This window comes from Schistocerca piceifrons, chromosome 4 (genome assembly GCF_021461385.2).
Source record: "Schistocerca piceifrons isolate TAMUIC-IGC-003096 chromosome 4, iqSchPice1.1, whole genome shotgun sequence".
In the NCBI taxonomy this organism is placed as follows: domain Eukaryota; kingdom Metazoa; phylum Arthropoda; class Insecta; order Orthoptera; family Acrididae; genus Schistocerca; species Schistocerca piceifrons.
This window is the reverse complement of record NC_060141.1, coordinates 120,269,110-120,288,373: the sequence shown is the minus strand read 5'-3', so window position 1 is coordinate 120,288,373 and position 19,264 is coordinate 120,269,110. Positions and strand designations below refer to the sequence as shown.

The 19,264-nt window shown below is 44.3% G+C and overlaps 1 protein-coding gene across 2 annotated transcripts in view; it reads right to left on the bottom strand.

Annotated features, from left to right (window-relative positions):
* Positions 1 to 19,264, bottom strand: part of LOC124794862 (Na(+)/H(+) exchanger beta-like) — a 677,818-nt gene that overhangs the window by 363,438 nt on the left and 295,116 nt on the right. For both annotated transcript variants that reach the window (XM_047258533.1, XM_047258534.1), the window contains one exon: positions 16,321 to 16,373. The gene's annotated coding sequence lies outside the window, so the exon portion shown is untranslated. The remainder of the gene's footprint in view (positions 1 to 16,320; positions 16,374 to 19,264) is intronic.

The following is a 19,264-nucleotide window of genomic DNA, read 5'->3' as shown; positions in this document are numbered from 1 at the left end:
AGGAATGTCATTTTTGTGACTGACTGTGGAACTGTAAGGTATAGAAAAATGTAACACAGCCGGTCGATAGCGTTAGGTGAGGTAGGTACGCAACAGAATCAAAGCAATACGACTGGTGACTTTAAAATGTGAGATTACGGTGTTGCAAACGAGAAATACTCTGACTTCCCACTGGAGAGCTTCCTTTCTCGCTATGTCAGCCTGACAGCGCGAGGCAGACACTCTGTCAGTCTCTCTCCACAGCAAACTCGAGTCTTCCTGTGTTTTGTTTATGCAAGTCTGCCAGTCGAGGGCACCTCATTTATCGTGCGGGCCGCCCTTTTACCCTTGCCGATCCCCGCGGCTCCCCGCTGTGCTAACAACCGCGCCCAGTTATTCGGCTGCCGTTCGGGCCTCGTTGCGTCATCAATCACCGCGGGCTTGCTTAACGACGCCACGGAACCGCCCACCGCTCCCCCATTCATCATTCAGCTTTATGCTATCGTTCCGGGAGCTGTTATCGACTTTCCTGTCAGCTGCGTTCGACTCCCCAACTGTTACTGTCTCTGCATAGTGAATCTGCGGAACGACCCATTTACTTCACGTTATAGTGCCTCCACATTAGCGTCAACATTAATACTCCGAAAGCCACTCCGTAGTGGATGGGCTGGGGGTACTTCTCGTGCCCATTTTGTTCCTCGCTTCCCAGCGGCATTCCAGAATGTAATGCAGGAGATACGATTGTATCGTTATGCACACTCTGTAATCTGTCTTAGGTCTCCTCTTATGGTCCTTCTCTGGGCTGCACAAGAGAAGCAGCACAATACTTATAGTTCGTTTCAAATAGTGTTTCTTTAAATTAGCCAATGTCGTTCCGCGAAAACGAGATTCCGAAAAAAGATCCACACCACATCTTTAACACTGTCCGCCTCTGTGGCTGAGTGGTCGTAACGACACGACCTCTGTTGTTTTTTTTTCCTGTTTGGTAGCCGACGAGGATCGGCTTTCATTTACCTTCCACTCGGTATTATGAGGCATTTCACAGAACGGGCTTTCCAACACACTAGTGGCGGCTAAAGAAATTCTTTATTCAGAATGAAATTTTCACTCTGCAGCGGAGTGTGAGCTGATTTTGAAACTTCCTGGCTGATTAACACTGTGTCCCGGACCGAGACTCGAACTCGGGACCTTTGCCATTCGCGGACAAATGCTCTACCAACTAAGCTACCCAAGCACGACTCACGACCCGTCGTCATAATTTTACTTCCGCCAGTACCTCGTCTCCTACCTTCCAAACTTCACGGAAGTTCTCCTGCGAAATTTGCAGGACTAGGACTACTGGAAGAAAGGATATTGCGGCGACATGGCTTAGCCACAGCCTGGGGCAGCTCAGTTGGTAGAGCACTTGCCCGCGAAAGGCAAAGGTCCCGATTTCGAGTCTCGGTCCGGCACACAGTTTTAATCCGCCAGGAAGTTTCAAATTCTTTATTCCTTTAGCTCTCTTGTACCCTATGCTCCTCACCCTTCGTAGCTCTGAGTGGAAGAACGCGACAACATTGCAATGCCTCGGTTTGCGACCCCTGTCCACTTTGCCCCACCCCCCACAACTTTATAACTCTGTAACTTAATTGAAAAAAAAAAAAAAAATGTTAAGGCGAACACTCGGGACAAGCAGGAAATTCGGGTTCGTGTCGTGCTCCAACACAAATTTTTATTTGTCCTTAAGTATTATGCAGCTGATGTGGAATCATAATCGCAATCTGCGAATTCAGTCTTAAATAAACATTTTGGTTGTCATGAACGCTATTACTAAAAAATTAAAAAGGAAATATAGAAAAAATGTTTTCAGAATGGCTGACTCCCACGCAGAGGGCCTTGGTTCAACCATTTACTTTTTTCTTTAACATTGTTATACTGAATCATGTGGAAGGTTAGAAATCTAGTAGTTCGACTCTGAGTTCCTTCCACTTTCCTTTTCTGGTTCTTGTCCAATACTAACATATAAAGGCGGTCAAAAAGTTTCCGTTTAGGGGGAGAGGGGGAGAGCTGGAAGGGGGGCGGGGTTGCTGCAGCGTATATGCAACATAGCGCGACACCGATGCGGGTATGTAAGGGCCGACGTGTAGGCAAGAGATTTGTATGATATTCGTGGGTTCCCGATGTGAATGCGGCAAGTGCGGAAACGTGAACTGTGGCAACGTTATTAGCAAATGTGTCCAAACAGAACCACCATGCTGTTATTCTTTTCTTGGCTGCCGAAGACATACCGGGTGATCAAAAAGTCAGTATAAATTTGAAAACTGAATAAATCACGGAATAATGTAGATAGAGAGGTACAAATTGACACACATGCTTGGATTGACATAGGATTTTATTTGAACCAAAAAAATACAAACGTTCAAAAAATGTCCGACAGATGGCGCTTCATCTGATCAGAATAGCAATAATTAGCATAACAAAGTAAGACAAAGCAAAGATGATGTTCTTTAAAGGAAATGCTCATTATGTCCACCATCATTCCTCAAAAATAGCTGTAGTCGAGGAATAATGTTGTGAACAGCACTGTAAAGCATGTCCGGAGTTATGGTGAGGCATTGGCGTCGGATGTAGCCTTTCAGCATCCCTAGAGATGTCGGTCGATCACGATACAGTTGCGACTTCAGGTAACCCCAAAGCCAATAATCGCACGGACTGAGGTCTGGGGACCTGGGAGGCCAAGTATGACGAAAGTGGCGGCTGAGCACACGATCATCACCAAACGACGCGCGCAAGAGATCTTTCACGCGTCTAGCAATATGGGGTGCTTTTTTTGGTTCTAATAAAACCCCATTTCATTCCAAGCATTTGTGTCAATTTTTATCTCTCTACCTACATTATTCCGTGGTGTTTTCAAATATATACTGACTTTTTGATCACCCGGTACAATGGTACACGTCCATTGGAGAATGAAGAATGTGTGTGGGGCAGCATGTCTGTCCTAGACCACCGTTGTGGGATGATGCGCCAGGTTCATGATAACGTACGTACTCATATCGCAAATGTAACGTAGAAGTTACGCCTACTCAATCTTACCGGAGGCTGTGCCATTGCAGCAACGAATACAAATGTCATGCATAATGGCGGACCAGCACACTTTCATCACAATGTGTGCGAACATCCGACGCAGACATTTCACGAACGCTCGATTGGTCAGGGCGGGGCCCACACTTTGGCCTGCTCGTTCCCCAGACCCCAATTCCCTAGACTTTTGGTTATGGGGATACTTGAAGGAATTAATCCACGCCACGCCAATCAACGATGTGGAGACGCTACAGGGTCGCGCCTTCAATGCGTGCCAGCAGATACAGCAACTGAGTATGCTTCAAAGGGTGCATCATTCCTTACGCCGGGGGGCAGAGGGGTACATTGCCATTGTAAGACGTGTATATTTCTATTGTCTACTGTCAAACCACAATTTATGTAAGATGTTTATATTTTATTAGTAGGATTAAGTAGGAATAATTAATATTTGTCATGTTGGAAATAATTGTGGTAGCAGGGAATGTCTGCACCAAAGTATTGTTGGCAGGAGAGACCGCACATTGATATAATTTTAAAAAGGGCGGGAGAGACCGCGTATGGATACATTTTAAGAAAAGAGCGGGAAAGACCGTTGAATGGCTCTGAGCACTATGGGACTTAACATCTATGGTCATCAGTCCCCTAGAACTTAGAACTAATTAAACCTAACTAACCTAAGGACAGCACACAACACCCAGCCATCACGAGGCAGAGAAAATCCCTGACCCCGCCGGGAATCGAACCCGGGAACCCGGGCGTGGGAAGCGAGAACGCTACCGTACGACCACGAGATGTGGGCAGGGAAAGACCGTGCATTGATACATTTTGTAACGGTAGCAGGGATTGTCTGTACCAGAAAGCATTGTTGGCGGGAGAGACCGCACTTTAGCGTTCGTAGGCAGTCAGTAGTAAGCGAGAAGTGAAGCGAGTCGGTAGCAGGTCTGAAGCGAGAGGTTGAGAGGAGCGGTGTGCCTGCCAGCCACCAGCTACGATTTACAAGAGATTATAATCGAATGTACAGAGACATCAGCTCACTATTGTCATAAGAGGAACTAATATTATTGAATTAGTTTTTTGAGAAACTCAAGATTACTGAAGGTATTTTGCGCAATGCTAGTTATAAGATTATTGTAAAAAGTAAGTCCCATTTGAACGTTCGTTAAATCATTTCATTCAGAATATAATGAATTTTTGCCAGCAATATTGCATTACTGATTATAATCCATCCAAAAAACCATCAACGTAAAACTTTGCGAAATTTTATTGTTGTCAAGAAAAAGTTTAACTATGAATTACGTAACGTCAGTCAAATTAATTAAAGAATAACATCAGCTTTGGTATTAAAGAATAACGTCAGCTTTGGTAATAAATACAGCCACTTATTATGACAGCCCACCATCAGCTAATAAAGTATAGTAAAACAGAGTAAGTATATTCATGTCACAGTTCGATGTAACAGTCAGATGGCGATGCAATAACAGTAAAAAAGGTAAGGAACAGTTTTGGGTTATTGCAGATAACGACTGAGAGCCACGACGACGACACATTCTACGGTTCGTCGAAATAATCAGAAAATCACTTTTAATAAGCAGCAATTAAATTTGTAGGCGAAGATTGAGATAGAGAATAAATTTCATAGGAAAGATTTAATTTGTTATTATTAAGCAAGAGACAGAAATCCTAAGGGAAGGTATCATAGGTTACCGTAGAAGGGAAGGTTATCATTAACAAAAGAGATATAGAGGGGACGGGAAGGTTTCAACATCAACCTGTATGTCCCTCACATCAGGCTTACACACACTCTTCTCTTTTGCTATGAAACGTTCACTTTCATTTTCTCCATGCCCCGGAGATTCACGGCGTCGCCATTGCCTGAATCTACGTACTTTTGGCGAAGTGGGGTGTGCGAGACAAATTACGGGATTTACTGCTCCGCGGATTTACTCGGAAACGTTTATTGGCTCACCTGGATAAACTTTCTCCATTGATACACAAATAAAATATATCTACATAAGGGTCAGCAGCCTCGCTTCGACCCGCGAGACAGGATTGCGATTCTCACAAGTCCATACTCGATAATTAAAATACCTGTAGTTATCTAACAGCTCTCAAGAAGAAATTCCGACGTCAGGCCCCTGAACTGGAAGACACTGAGGTGACAAAAGTCATGGGATACTTGTTAACATCGTGTCGGACCTCCTTAAGCCCGGCGTCGTGTAGCAACTCGATGTGGTGTGTGCTAAATCGTTGGAAGCCCGTGCAGAAAAATTGAGCCATGCTGCCTCTAAAGCCGTCCATAATTACGAAAGTGTTGCCGGTGCACGATTTTGTGCACGAACTGACCTCTCGATTAAGTGCCATAAATGTTCAGTGGGATTCATGTCGGGCGATCTGGTTCGCCAAATTGTCCGGAATGTTCCACAAACCAATCGCAAACAACTGTGATGTGGTGACGAGGCGCATTGTCATCCACAAATATTCTATCGTTGTTTGGGAATATGAAGTCCAGGAAGGGCTGAAAATGGTCTAGAAGTAGCCGAACATAAGGATTTCCAGTCAGTGGTCGGGTGAGTTGGAGAAGAGAACCCAGTCCATTCCATGTGAACACAGTCCATACAATTACGGAGCCACCATCAGCCTGCGCAGTGCCTTGTTGACAACTTGTTTCATGGAATTTGCGCCACATTCGAACCCTGCCATCAGCTCTCATCAACTATCATCAGGATTCATTTACCCGGCCACGGTTTTCCCGTCGTCTAACGTCCAGCTGATACGATCTCTAGCTCAGTAGAGGTGCTGCACGTGCTGTCCGGCTGTTAGTAAAGGCACTAGCGTCAGTCAAGTGCTGCCAATTAGCGCCAAATTTTGCCGCACTGTCCTACTGATACTGTAAAGTGTACTGTCATATCGCTGGCTTAGTTGTGGAGTATCTTTGCGGGCAGCCGTGTCTGTAGACAGTCGAGCGCGGGACACGGAAATGATATGTTGTGTTGAGGGTAGCTCTGCATGTGAGAGGCATTGTTAGTATTCAGGCTGAAGTGTTGCTACAAGTGCTGTTATAGTTAAGTGCTGATATGGAAATGGTTCAGAGGAAAGTGCGTCAAGAAGTAATTAAGAATGAGCAGTGCCGTCAATAACGTATTTGTGTATCCTCTCGTTGCGTGTCGCACAGCATCGATCATCCGCGCCGTGTTCGGTCTCCCGGAATGAACTGATGTGAATCAGTAGGAATTAGTTACCATAAAAGAGTGCAGTCAAGTGCCAGTGTCTTGTATCGAGCCTGAGGACGTGCGTTCGGTCATCGCGTTCCGCATTTATCAACGATCAGCCGCGCCGCGACGGTTACGCACACGCGCATACAAGTGAGAACTAAGAAACTGAAAAATTAACTTTACGGACAGTGTCATATCATTACTAGTGTCAAGGAGGACTATTACCAGATATCTGTATGTGTGACGAGCGTAAGAACTTTCGTTCGATCATTCGGCTTCTGCATCATCAACAATCACCAGCGTCGTGTCGGTTACGCGTACGCTCGTCTTGAATGATATTGTGGACAGATAATCATCAAGATTGTTAATTGGGATAAACATTAACGACTTAGAACGTAAACAGTGCAACCTGTGATTCCTTATCGTCTCAGAATATAGATGTTCATACCAGAGTAGGACAGTGTTGTGCTTGACTTTGAGTGGCTCCCCTAAACCCACTTGCATATTTCGATAGATAATTTCAGGCAAGCCAGCAGCAGTGTGCAGCAGAACAGTACGATCGCTGCGGGATTACCAGGTACGTGGTGTGGGCAGGGCGCACGGTCAAGCAACGGTCGAAACAATAGTTTCAAAGTACCCCCCCCCCCACCCATTTGTACTCCCGGGCGTGTTACAACTACATCTACATTTATACTCCGCAAGCCACCCAACGGTGTGTGGCGGAGGGCACTTTACGTGCCACTGTCATTACCTCCCTTTCCTGTTCCAGTCGCGTATGGTTCGCGGGAAGAACGACTGTCTGAAAGCCTCCGTGCGCGCTCTAATCTCTCTAATTTTACATTCGTGATCTCCTCGGGAGGTATAAGTAGGGGGAAGCAATATATTCGATACCTCATCCAGAAACGCACCCTCTCGAAACCTGGCGAGCAAGCTACACCGCGATGCAGAGCGCCTCTCTTGCAGAGTCTGCCACTTGAGTTTATTAAACATCTCCGCAACGCTATCACGGTTACCAAATAACCCTGTGACGAAACGCGCCGCTCTTCTTTGGATCTTCTCTATCTCCTCCGTCAAACCGATCTGGTACGGATTCCACACTGATGAGCAATACTCAAGTATAGGTCGAACGAGTGTTTTGTAAGCCACCTCCTTTGTTGATGGACTACATTTTCTAAGCACTCTCCCAATGAATCTCAACCTGACACCCGCCTTACCAACAATTAATTTTATATGATCATTCCACTTCAAATCGTTCCGTACGCATACTCCCAGATATTTTACAGAAGTAACTGCTAGCAGTGTTTGTTCCGCTATCATATAATCATACAATAAAGGATCCTTCTTTCTATGTATTCGCAAGACATTACATTTGTCTATGTTAAGGGACAGTTGCCACTCCCTGCACCAAGTGCCTATCCGCTGCAGATCTTCCTGCATTTCGCTACAATTTTCTAATGCTGCAACTTCTCTGTATACTACAGCATCATCCGCGAAAAGCCGCATGGCATACGTCCCACAGTAATTTCAATGCAGTGTTGCCTATCTGTTAGCACTGACAACTCTACGCAAACGCCGCTGGTCTCGGTCTTTAAGTGAAGGCCGCTGCGTGGTCGTGGTGAGAGGTAATGTCTGAAATTTGTTATTCTCTGCACACATTTGACACTGTGGATCTCGGAATATTGATTTTCCCAACGATCTCCGACACGGAATGTCCCATGCGTCTACCTCCAACTACCACTCCATTAATCCCCCGTCGTGCGGCCATAATCATGTCAGAAACCTTTTCACACGAATCACCCGAGGACAAATGGCAGCTTCGCGAATGCACTGTCCTTTTCTGACTTGTGTGCGCGATACTACCGTTATCTGTATACGCGCATGTTGCTCTCCCGTGACTTTTGTCACCTCAGTGTATGTTTACCGATAATAGATCAATGCACTGCCTCCAGCTGGTTACCACAACAACAAAAACCGGAAAAGGAGCAAACGGGATAAAGTGGCCACTCTAAGAAAACGGTAATTTTCACTAACATCATGTCACGTGCACGAGTAACATATCAGTATAAGCAGTATACTTTCTGTGACTATAAAACGCTACTACTGTTACTGAAATTCCCCTCTCGTAGTAGAAAACTGTTGTTAAGTGAACGTTTGCAAAGAGGCTCTTTTGCCAGGTAGGTACGGCAAAGTGGCCAGAGACAAATACAAGGAAAAATAAAGACTGCTACGGTCGCAGGTACGAATCCTGCCTCGGCCATGGATGTTTGTGATGTCCTTAGGTTAGTTAGGTTTAACTAGTTCTAAGTTCTAGGGGACTAATGACCTCAGCAGTTGAGTCCCATAGTGCTCAGAGCCATTTGAAGGAAAAATAAGTTCAGATGAAGTGGAATCTAGTTTTCTGGTTCATATGTTTGGGTGTTTGCTCTTAAACAGTGTCATCCAGTCCTCACCTGCCACCTTTTTCTTTTTGTTGAATAGGTATGGTAGATTATTCCACTCTATTATGGTAGATATTTCTATTCTATTATGGTAGATTCCACCAAGTGCTGCAAACCAGTTACTTATACGCCATCACATCTGCGTTCCATGTCAAAAATATAGTTAAGGAGCTCTCCCTCTTTCTTTGGATTGAATACAAATTTGAAGTTCCCGAGAATCTTCTTGTTTTCAGTAGCATCATCGTTATTTTTAAGAACTCTCCTTCTAAGTGTGTCTCTTATGACACAGTACAGCTTGGCTGTAGCAGACGGCATATTTTCTTTTCTTGCGGTGTCTAATGCATGATGCATAGTTTAGGAATCCTATGTTTGCTGAAGTGATTTTCTTAAATAATTTGATCGCATCTTAACATACACATGTAATAAGGGAACATAGTTTTTCACCAAGTTATAAAGATACTGATATCTAAGTGTACTTATTTTATGAAATACTCTTGTCCTATTGTCAATTCCATTGTCTTGAAACACGGTACAAGGTATAATATATATGTTATCGCACAATGGTCACTTGTGCACCTAGCCCTGTCAGGCGATTGGCCACTATGCCCGACTGGACGCCATTACGGTAAAGTTTGTCTGAAACCGAAATTACATATCCTAGGCAATTTAGAACACGTGGTTTAGAATGCTAAAACATAAAGTTTTACAAGTATAGTGGCAATTAACTGTCAGAGTATATGTTTTTTTCAATACATGCAAATTAATTTGCCACTTTACCTTACTTCGGACGCAGAGAAAATTGTAGACTAGCGCGCACAGCTATCACCACGAAACTCGCTGACAAATCCAAAGAAGTCTCTGTGATTAGTTTTAAATGTTCGCTAATAGGCCACAGGAACCTCCAAGATAATGAAAGAAAGTGGCTACTTTACTTGCCCCAGCCACTGCAGCCGTCTTCAACTTACAGTTCATTGTCAATAAGGAAAACGTCACACACAAACACCACACTCAAACTGCATGTAAACGAAAGACATCCTAGGCATGTCCATCACTTTTATCCAACACCACCTGCAGCGAACTAGTGGTTCCAAGCTCTGCTCTGGGGCCTTTTCCTACGGCTTACTACACGCTCACTAGTCCTCAACACTCGTCGTTAAAATCGGCAAAGTGCCTAGCCAGAAATTCAAGCCCGCGCAGGGGGACGTACTTTCGAATTTTCCGTTACGCAAAACAGTAATCTCATTGATCGCGATCATTAACTCCAAGTCAACGACAAGATAACCACGGCAAGCTACCTCAACCCCACGAATGCCGCCGGCTGACTTAGATTTCGCGAGCTCCAGACAGCTCCACAACGTCATTGAATATTCAGGCTTCCGACCGATTAGACTCCTGACTGCATGCAGTTTGTTTGACACCTTCTCTAAGGCGCTGCTTCTTGCGTGCACTTTTAGAATCTTCCCTGTGAATGTTGGCAAACACAGGCCGTGACGGGAATTAATAGCCCTTGAGATGAGCCTAGACGTCACCGATCACTATCCTTTTAAGAAGATTGAGGACAAACCGTCCCATCAAGTGCAGGCTGAAGAAAGCTTCCTTCCACAACGAACCGAACCTGTCGTAGGCAATAACCACAGGAAGAGCACACAACTATGACTAGGAAATGATATGTACAGCTATTGTGAAATTTCAGAGAGTTCATCCACTAAAGCAAAGCTGTCAATTTTCCTAAACTATAATCGATTTTGTGCCAACATTTTCGAAAGTTGTAACGTTATGAAGGACACTGTGACGAATCACAAAATAAGAGGACAAAATAAGATAAAGTCAAGGAATTGGAGATTTTAATCTGTCCAGGTGAAGAAGGCATTTGGAGGCTTTCACAGATGAAGCGAGAGCTGGTGGCCACCAGGACAGGTGCGAGACCGTCGCTCGCTCTCATATTCGTAAAGCATCGAAGCGGGCGCGGAGCATGCTGCCATCAGGCGAGGTAATCAGAGAGGCTGAAACGGCCTGTGTGTAAGGAAACGGCTATGGCAAAAAGTCATCATCACTAATTACAAATAAACGAATAAAAGAATATGGAGGAAAAAAGTAGTTCATTCTCACATTTTTGACTTCCAACTTGCTGCAAAAGTCATAATTTGGTAGCGAAAATTGTAAAAAAATGACGAAGTAAGAATAGAAAAACAGCTTAATGCAGGAGAAGGAGGCTCCTGATTGGTCAGTTTGTACCGCCTTTTCTTGGGAGACAAAGTTTCTAGAGGTAGAAATGACCACTTGGATAGCTGATCAGCAAGGGAAGGAATATCTGTCAGACAGAAGACGAAATCAGAAAATGTAGACTCTGACTTAAATCATTTTGCATTCAAAGCGAATGGATTCTCTCATGGGTAGCAGTATTATTGATACACTACTGGCCATTAAAATTGCTACACCAAGAAGAAATGCAGATGATAAACGGGTATTCATTGGACAAATATATTATACTAGAACTGACATGTGATTACATTTTTACGCAATTTGGATACATATATCCTGAGAAATCAGTACCCAGAACAACCACCTCTGGCCGTATTAACAGCCTTGATACGCCTGGGCATCGAGTCAAACAGAACTTGGATGGCGTGTACACGTACAGCTGCCCATGCAGCTTCAACACGATACCACAGTTCATCAAGAGTAGTGACTGGCGTATTATGACGAGCCAGTTGCTCGGCCACCACTGACCAGACGTTTTCGGTAGGTGAGAGATCTGGAGAATGTGCTGGCCAGGCAGCCAGCAGTCGAACATTTTCTGTATCCAGCAAGGCCCGTACAGGACCTGCAACATGCGGTCGTGCATTATCCTGCTGAAATGTAGGGTTTCGCAGGGATCGAATGAAGGGTAGAGCCACGGGTCGTAACACGTCTGAAATATAACGTCCACTGTTCAAAGTGCCGTCAATGCGAACAAGAGGTGACTGAGACGTGTAACCATTGGCACCCCATACCATCACGCCGGGTGATACGCCAGTATGGCGTTGACGATTACACGGTTCCAATGTGCGTTCACCGCGATGTCGCCAAACACGGATGCGACCATCATGATGCTGAAAACGGAATCTGGATTCATCCGAAAAAATGACGTTTTGCCATTCGTGCACCCAGGTTCGTCGTTGAGTGCACCATTGCAGGCGCTCCTGTCTGTGATGCAGCGTCAAGGGTAAAGGGTAACCGCAGCCATTGTCTCCGAGCTGATAGTCCTTGCTGTTGCAAACGTCGTCGAACTGTTCGTGCAGATGGTTGTTGTCTTGCAAACGTCCCCATCTGTTGAGTCAGGGATCGAGACGTGGGTGCACGATCCGTTACAGCCATGCAGATAAGATGCCTATCATCTTGACTGCTAGTGTTACGCGGCCGTTGGGATCCAGCACGGCGTTCCGTATTACCCTCCCGAACCCATCGATTCCATATTCTGCTAACAGTCATTGGATCTCGACCGACGCGAGCAGCAATGTCGCGATACGACAAACCGCAATCGCGATGGGCTACAATCCGACCTCCATCAAAGTCAGAAACGTGATGGTACGCATTTCTCCTCCTTACACGGGGCATCACAACAACGTTTCACCAGGCAACGCCGGTCAACTGCTGTTTGTGTATGAGAAATCGGTTGGAAACTTTCCTCATGTCAGCACGTTGTAGGTGTCGCCACCGGCGCCAGCCTTGTGTGAATGCTCTGAAAAGCTAATCATTTGCGTATTACACCATCTTCTTCCTGTCGGTTAAATTTCGCGTCTGTAGCACGTCATCTTCGTGGTGTAGCAATTTTAATGGCCAGTAGCGTATATTTACTACATTAACTGTTGTTATATTTAGATGACTGAATAGATCAATTGCTAAGTTTAAAAGTATCTTCGTAGCTATAGCTTCTCAGCGGACGAAATGAAACTTGATGGGGTTAGTGAGTATGTGATGTTATTTCAGTGATTACGAAATAGAGTTGAATTTACAAAGAACTTGGCAGTATGAGCCCACTTATCAGCTGAGCACCTCGTGTGGCCTGATGCGTACCCTGTTTCAGTTGGGAAGAGCGTCATAAAGCCGTTGTATCCTCTCCTGAGGTAACTTGGCCTACAACTGTTGTAACTGTCTGATATCCCGGCTACTGGCACTGGGACAGAGTTGACGATCAAGATGGTCCCACGCACGTTCTATCGGAGATACATATGGCAGTCTTGCTGGCCATGGGAGTACCTCAATCTCAAGCAGACAGTTCATAGAGACAAAAACATTCCAACTATAAGATGTTCCCAGGTCGCGCCATACTCGCCGACAATTGTCATCTAGGGCTGAGCAGAGCCATGACTCATCGCTGAATACAATAAGACGCCATTTATCAGCAGCCCATGCTTCCCAGTCATAACACAATTTCTAATGCAGACGATTGTGTTATGATGTTACCGGCAACCTAAGCACGGCGTGGTAATTCCCTCGTCTGACTGTTGCTAGTCTCTGATCAATGGTGCAGGAGCAGATGGGTTGGTGTTACGATGCGCTTGGCGCACAATGCAATATCGGAACATTGATGACAAATATGGCCGCCCTCATGTTCATATGCAGCCCAAAATCGGGCCACTGGCAGATCATAACGCGTCACAAATCTAGATATTGCACGATTCAACCAACCGTCCAAATGAAGACCCACAACAAGGCATCTTTGAAACTCTGTCAGATCCTGAAAAATCTGTCTCACACTAGCATGCGGCGTCTCTTTGTCCTTTACGGTGATCACGCATCGTCTGACGGAATTCATGTTCCTTATACACTGAAGCGCCAAAGAAACTTTTATAGGCAAGCGTATCAGATACAAAGATATGCAAACAGGCGGAATATGGCGTTGCGCATATAAAACAAGTGTCTGGCGCAGTTGTTAGATCGGTTACTGCTGCCACCATGGCAGGTTATCAAGATTTACTAGGTGTACAGGTATGAAATAAGCGTTAAGATACAAATGTGTCGATAAGGAACATTTGTTGTGAACGAGCCTTAATTTTTTTTGTTTGGTTGGTATGACATCTCTCAAAGATATTTAGTATACATCAAGTCATGGAACAAACAACATCATATGTTATCATCGTGTTAACAATGCCGAATTTTGTACCAGAAAGTGATGATTTACGGATAGCATTAATTTTTTGTTTTCATTTGGAAAAAAGTTCTGCAGAGTCGCATCGAATGCTTGTTGAGGCATATGGTGATCACGCTCTATCAGAAGCAACATGCAAAAGATGGTTTTAACGGTTCAGAAATAATGATTTTGATGTAAGAAGTGAAGAACGTGGAAGATCACCAAAAATGTTCGAAGACGCCGAATTGGAAGCAATGTTGGATGAAAATGATACTTTGAGTCAGAAGCAAATGGCAGCAATGCTCAGTGTTGCACAACAAACAATTTCTGACCGTTTGAAAGCTATGGGAAAGATCCAAAAGTGTGGAAAATGGGTGCCACATGAATCGAATGAAAGACAGATGGAAAGCCGAAAAACCATTTGTCAAATTTTGCTTCAAAGACATGAAAGAAAATCAGTTTTGCATCGAATTGTTACTGGCGATTAAAAATGGATTTATTTTAAGATTCCTAAACGGAAAAATCATGGGTTCATCCGGGACAACCATCAAAATCGACTGTAAAACCAGATCGATTCGGCAAGAAGACAATGCTCTGTACTGGGTGGGATCAGAAAGGTGTGGTGTAACATGAGCTTCTAAAATCCGGTGAAACTGTGAATACTAATCGCTACAGACAACAAATTATCAATTTGAACTGTGCATTGATCGAAAAAACATCAGAATGGGCCACAAGACATTGCAAAGTAATTTTTTACACGACAATGCACCTAGACTCAAAGCAAAATTGGTTCAGGATACAATCAAAACACTTGGCTGGGAGCTGCTACCACACCCGCCGTATTCACCAGACTTGCCCCCTTCCGACTACCATTTGTTTTCATCAATGGGACACGCATTGGCTGAGGAACACTTCGATTCCTACGAAGAAGTCGAAAATTGGGTGTCTGATTGGTTTGCTTCAAAAGACGAACATTTCTATTGGCGTGGTGTCCACAAATTGCCATAAAGGTGGTCCAAATGTATAGAAAGCAATGGTCAGTACTTTGAATAAAATGTTTTTACCTTTCAATTCAAAATTAGTGTTTCATTTTCACAAAAAAAACGCTCATTTCATACCGGTACACCTGGTATGTGAGTGTGAACGTGCTGTTATAGTCGTCGCACGAGCGATGGGACACAGCATCTTCGAAGTAGCGATGAAATGGGGATTTTCCCGGTCGACCATTTCGCGAGTGTACCGTGAACATAAGGAATCTGGTAAAACGTAAAAATCTCCGACATCGCTGCAGCCGGAAAAAGATACTGCAAGAACGGGACCAACGAAGACTGAAGAGAATCGTTCAACGTAACGGAAGTGCAACCCTTCCGCAAATTGCTGCAGATTTCAATTGTGGGTCATCAACAAGTGTAAGCGTGCGAACCATTGAACGAAACATCATCGATATGGGCTTTCGGAGCCGTAGGCCCACTCGTGTACCCTTGATGACTGCACGACACAACTCTTTACGCCTCGCCTGGCCCGTTAACACCGAAATTGGACTGTTGATTACTAGAAACGTGTTGCTTGGTCGGACGAGTCTCGTTTCAAATTGTATCGCGCGGATGGACCCGTACGGGCATGGAGACAACCTCATGAATCCATGGACCCTGCATGCTATCAGGGTACAGGGGACTGTTCAAGCTGATGGAGGCTCTGTAATGGTGTGGGGCGTGTGCTGTTGGAGTGATATGGGACACCTGATACGTCTAGACACGACTCTGACAGGTGACACGTATGTAAGTATCCTGTCCGATCACCTGTATCCATTCATGCCCATTGTGCATTCCGACGGACTTGGGCATTTCCAGCAGGACAGTGCGCCACCCCACACGTCCAGAATTGCTACAGAGTGTGTCCAGGAACACTCTTCTGAGTTTAAACACTTCCGCTGACCACCAAACTCCCCAGACCTGAACCCTATTGAGCATATCTGGGATGCCTTGCAACGTGCTGTTCAGAAGAGATCTCCACCCCTGGTACTCTTACGGAATTATGGACAGTCCTGTAGGATTCATGCTGTCAATTCCCTCGAGCACTACTTCAAACATAAATCGAGTCCATGCCACGTCGTGTTGCGGCAATTCTGCGTCCTCGCGTGGGACCCTAGACGATATTAAGCACGTGTACCAGTTCTTTGGTTCTTCAGTGTATACCCTATCAGGCAGTATTAAACACTAACAACACTAACACACTGCGTTGGGCTTTCCACCTCTCGCGGACAATTGCAGCTCTAATCATTTGCACACCCACCAACGCTGTGCAAATGAACGAAGTTATATTGACATCCGATTATGTCTTTGTGTGCCTTACTTTTTTTGTCGGGTATCTTATATTAACACCATATTTTGCATTTTGAAAAACATTGATTCATAGAATCGAAATGAATTAATAATAGTGGTGAAATATGTCATTGAGTACTTTCAGGTTATTCTAATGCACGACATCAGGACAAATACGGGAGATTATGGCCACATACCTTCTGGAGCTGTACAGCCGTTCTCCTCCAACAGCAGTTTAAATCATCCAAATCTGTAAAGATAAAGTACGTTTCAGAGAATGAAAGCAATCTTTCTTGCGGTATCAGTAAATAAATTTTTCATGAGTAATATTTTAGATCTCTGCCTACATGGCGCCAACTAAAGTTTTTACCACTGATCATCTGAAAAAGACCCGTATCGCTTGGTTTTCTTTTTTTTTTTTTAAAAAAAAGATTTGTTTCATGAACTGGAAAAATGTGCAGTTAATCATCTCATTTGTAGAACATCTAGCTTATTCAAAGAGTATTCTTAGCCGGCCGCTGTGGCCGAGCGGTTCTAGGCGCTTCAGTCCGGAACCGCGCTGCTGCTACGGTCTCAGGTTCGAATCCTGCCTCGGGCATGGATGTGTGTGATGTTCTTAGGTTAGTTAGGTTTAAGTAGTTCTAAGTCTAGGGGACTGATGATCTCAGATGTTAAGTCCCATAGAGCTTAGAGCCATTTGAACTGTTTTTGAATATTCTTATGAAATACATTTGATGTCACGACATCCAAGTTTTCCACTGCTGCTTCCTTGTTTAAAATCTTCTCGGTATTCAAATCCCGTCAAATTGGAGTTGATATTCGAGGTTTCGAAGATTGAAACCGTGGTTTACAAGACTGTGACTGGTCGGGAGACGTTGCTTGGAATTCTAACTTCAATTGGTGGTGACGTCACCTGGCGAGCGGGATTCGCATGTGCGAAAGTGGGTATGCGGAGGTATACCACCCCCGAGCTCTGCCCCATCGGGCAGCGGTTGAGGGGCCCCCAGCATCACATCTCCCCTTAAGAGTTTGATGTTCGGTTGTATTTCTCTGAAGGCGCTCCGCTTCAAGTGCTCGACTCCAGGCACCGCTCAGATTATAACCTCCGCCTCTGTTAAAATTCTTGCTGCACGCGCAAATTTCTACCGCTGCTTTTATTTCGGAATCCAAGGAGGTCCATACGTGGGAGAGAACCCTCGTTTCTCAGAGCTGATCTTCTGCCCTTCTGTACTGCTTTGTTCCACGTATCGCTCAGTCCTCAAGTTGTCAGTAGTCTACCTGATGTGCCGTTCAAAGACGAATAAGTTTTGTGGTTGTCCCTCACATGGACACAATGCACACATCTATCTGCATGTGCGAGAAACACGATTGTTGTGAGAAGGAAGAAGAAAGTTGGCGTTGAATAGAGGAGAGGCGGTGGCGTTAAATTCCTAATCAGCAGACTCTGTGCCAATGTCATGCCTTAAATTCCAAACGTCTCTACAGTGTCTCATGAACTAAGGACGTGTGACACTGTTGACCATTATCCGTTCGTCGGATGGGAAGGTCTTCTGGGACCAAACTGCTGAGGTCATCGGTCCCTAAGCTTACGCACTAGTCTTTTTTTTTTAATTTCTTTAGTCAAAGCAATAGTATCGTACATGATAACCCCACCACTTCATACATTAGTGGGTCTTGAGATCTACAATACATTCAATAACATTTAGCAGCATTTACTAATTCTAATTTTAACCTTCTTACATGCTACAGGATGTGAGATGTTAGTTATTCAATGGGTAAGAACTAGTCTCTATACTGTAATGTAACTACCTCCTGCAGCGTTACAGGCGTGCCAGTGAATGTATAAACCTACTTTTCGGCCGTGCCCACCGAGCTAGTCCCCTTGGGCATGCCCCTGGCACCGGGCTAGCCTTTACAGAAAATCGCTGCAAGTACTGTTTAAGGGTATCTTAATCTGCTTTCTACTTAGAAATTGCCTATCCACTAAGTCATTATCGGTGTGCAGTTGTAAAGTCCGAGATATTTGCGCATTACTTAATCTAACTTAAACTAACTTACGCTAAGAACAACACACACACCCCATACCCGAGGGAGGACTCGAACCTCCGACGGGGTTAGCCGCGCGGACCTTAGACCTCGTGGCTACCCCACGCGACCTGACAGTGTGACATCGTCCAATTATTTAAATAGTTATTAATGGATGAATGTTTATCTGGAGAGTAATTTGCAAACAGAAACTGGGGGAACTTAGCAATATCGAACTCTCTACTGTAAGTTCCGTGTCCCACAAATTTTTTTCTGCGTCGCCACCCAATTTAATTGAAATTGGGAAAATTTAATATACTTTATAAGAACTGAAATAATTACTGAATTGGTAAGCGTAACTAATGTGTTAACATTAATGAAAATATCCAGGTGAATATATGGAATGAGCACAAGGGAACAATTTAAATACCACCGTTAAATCAAATAATTCAGAGCATGCAGGAGATTAATCCTCAACAAAAAGAATAATACAATGAGACAAAATCTACAAACATAAGGCCTGCCTTTTGCACTTCAGAAACGCTGGGTGGGATGTATTATTGATAATCTTACAAAAGGGGTCAAGTTTGTCTCAGAAACAGTCATCATGGTTTAACATAGTTTATTAAAATGAAACATCATATTAAAAATACACAAATTAATTCTAAACTATGATCTGCCGTTGCCTTTTGTTTAATTAATAAACTCACTCACTTTATTGTTATATTGACGACTGAGGTACATTGCGGTGATAAATGAAAAGGAAATAATAGACGCGCAAGGGAAAAGTTCACACAAACATACGCGTTCAAATATACATGAATAGAGACAAAAAGAATTTTGCCCATCACAATACTTCAAAGGGTCAGAAGTTCATCCTTGTCGGTGTGATTCAATTATTGTAATAAGAATATTATAGAACACTTTTCGACAAAGAAATTTATCTGCATCACCTTGCAAATGGCTCTGAGCACTACGCGACTCAACCTCTGAGGTCATCAGTCGCCTAGAACTTAGAACTAATTAAACCTAACTAACCTAAAGACATCACACACATCCATCCCCGAGGCAGGATTCGAACCTGCGACCGTAGCGGTCGCTCGGCTCCAGACTGTA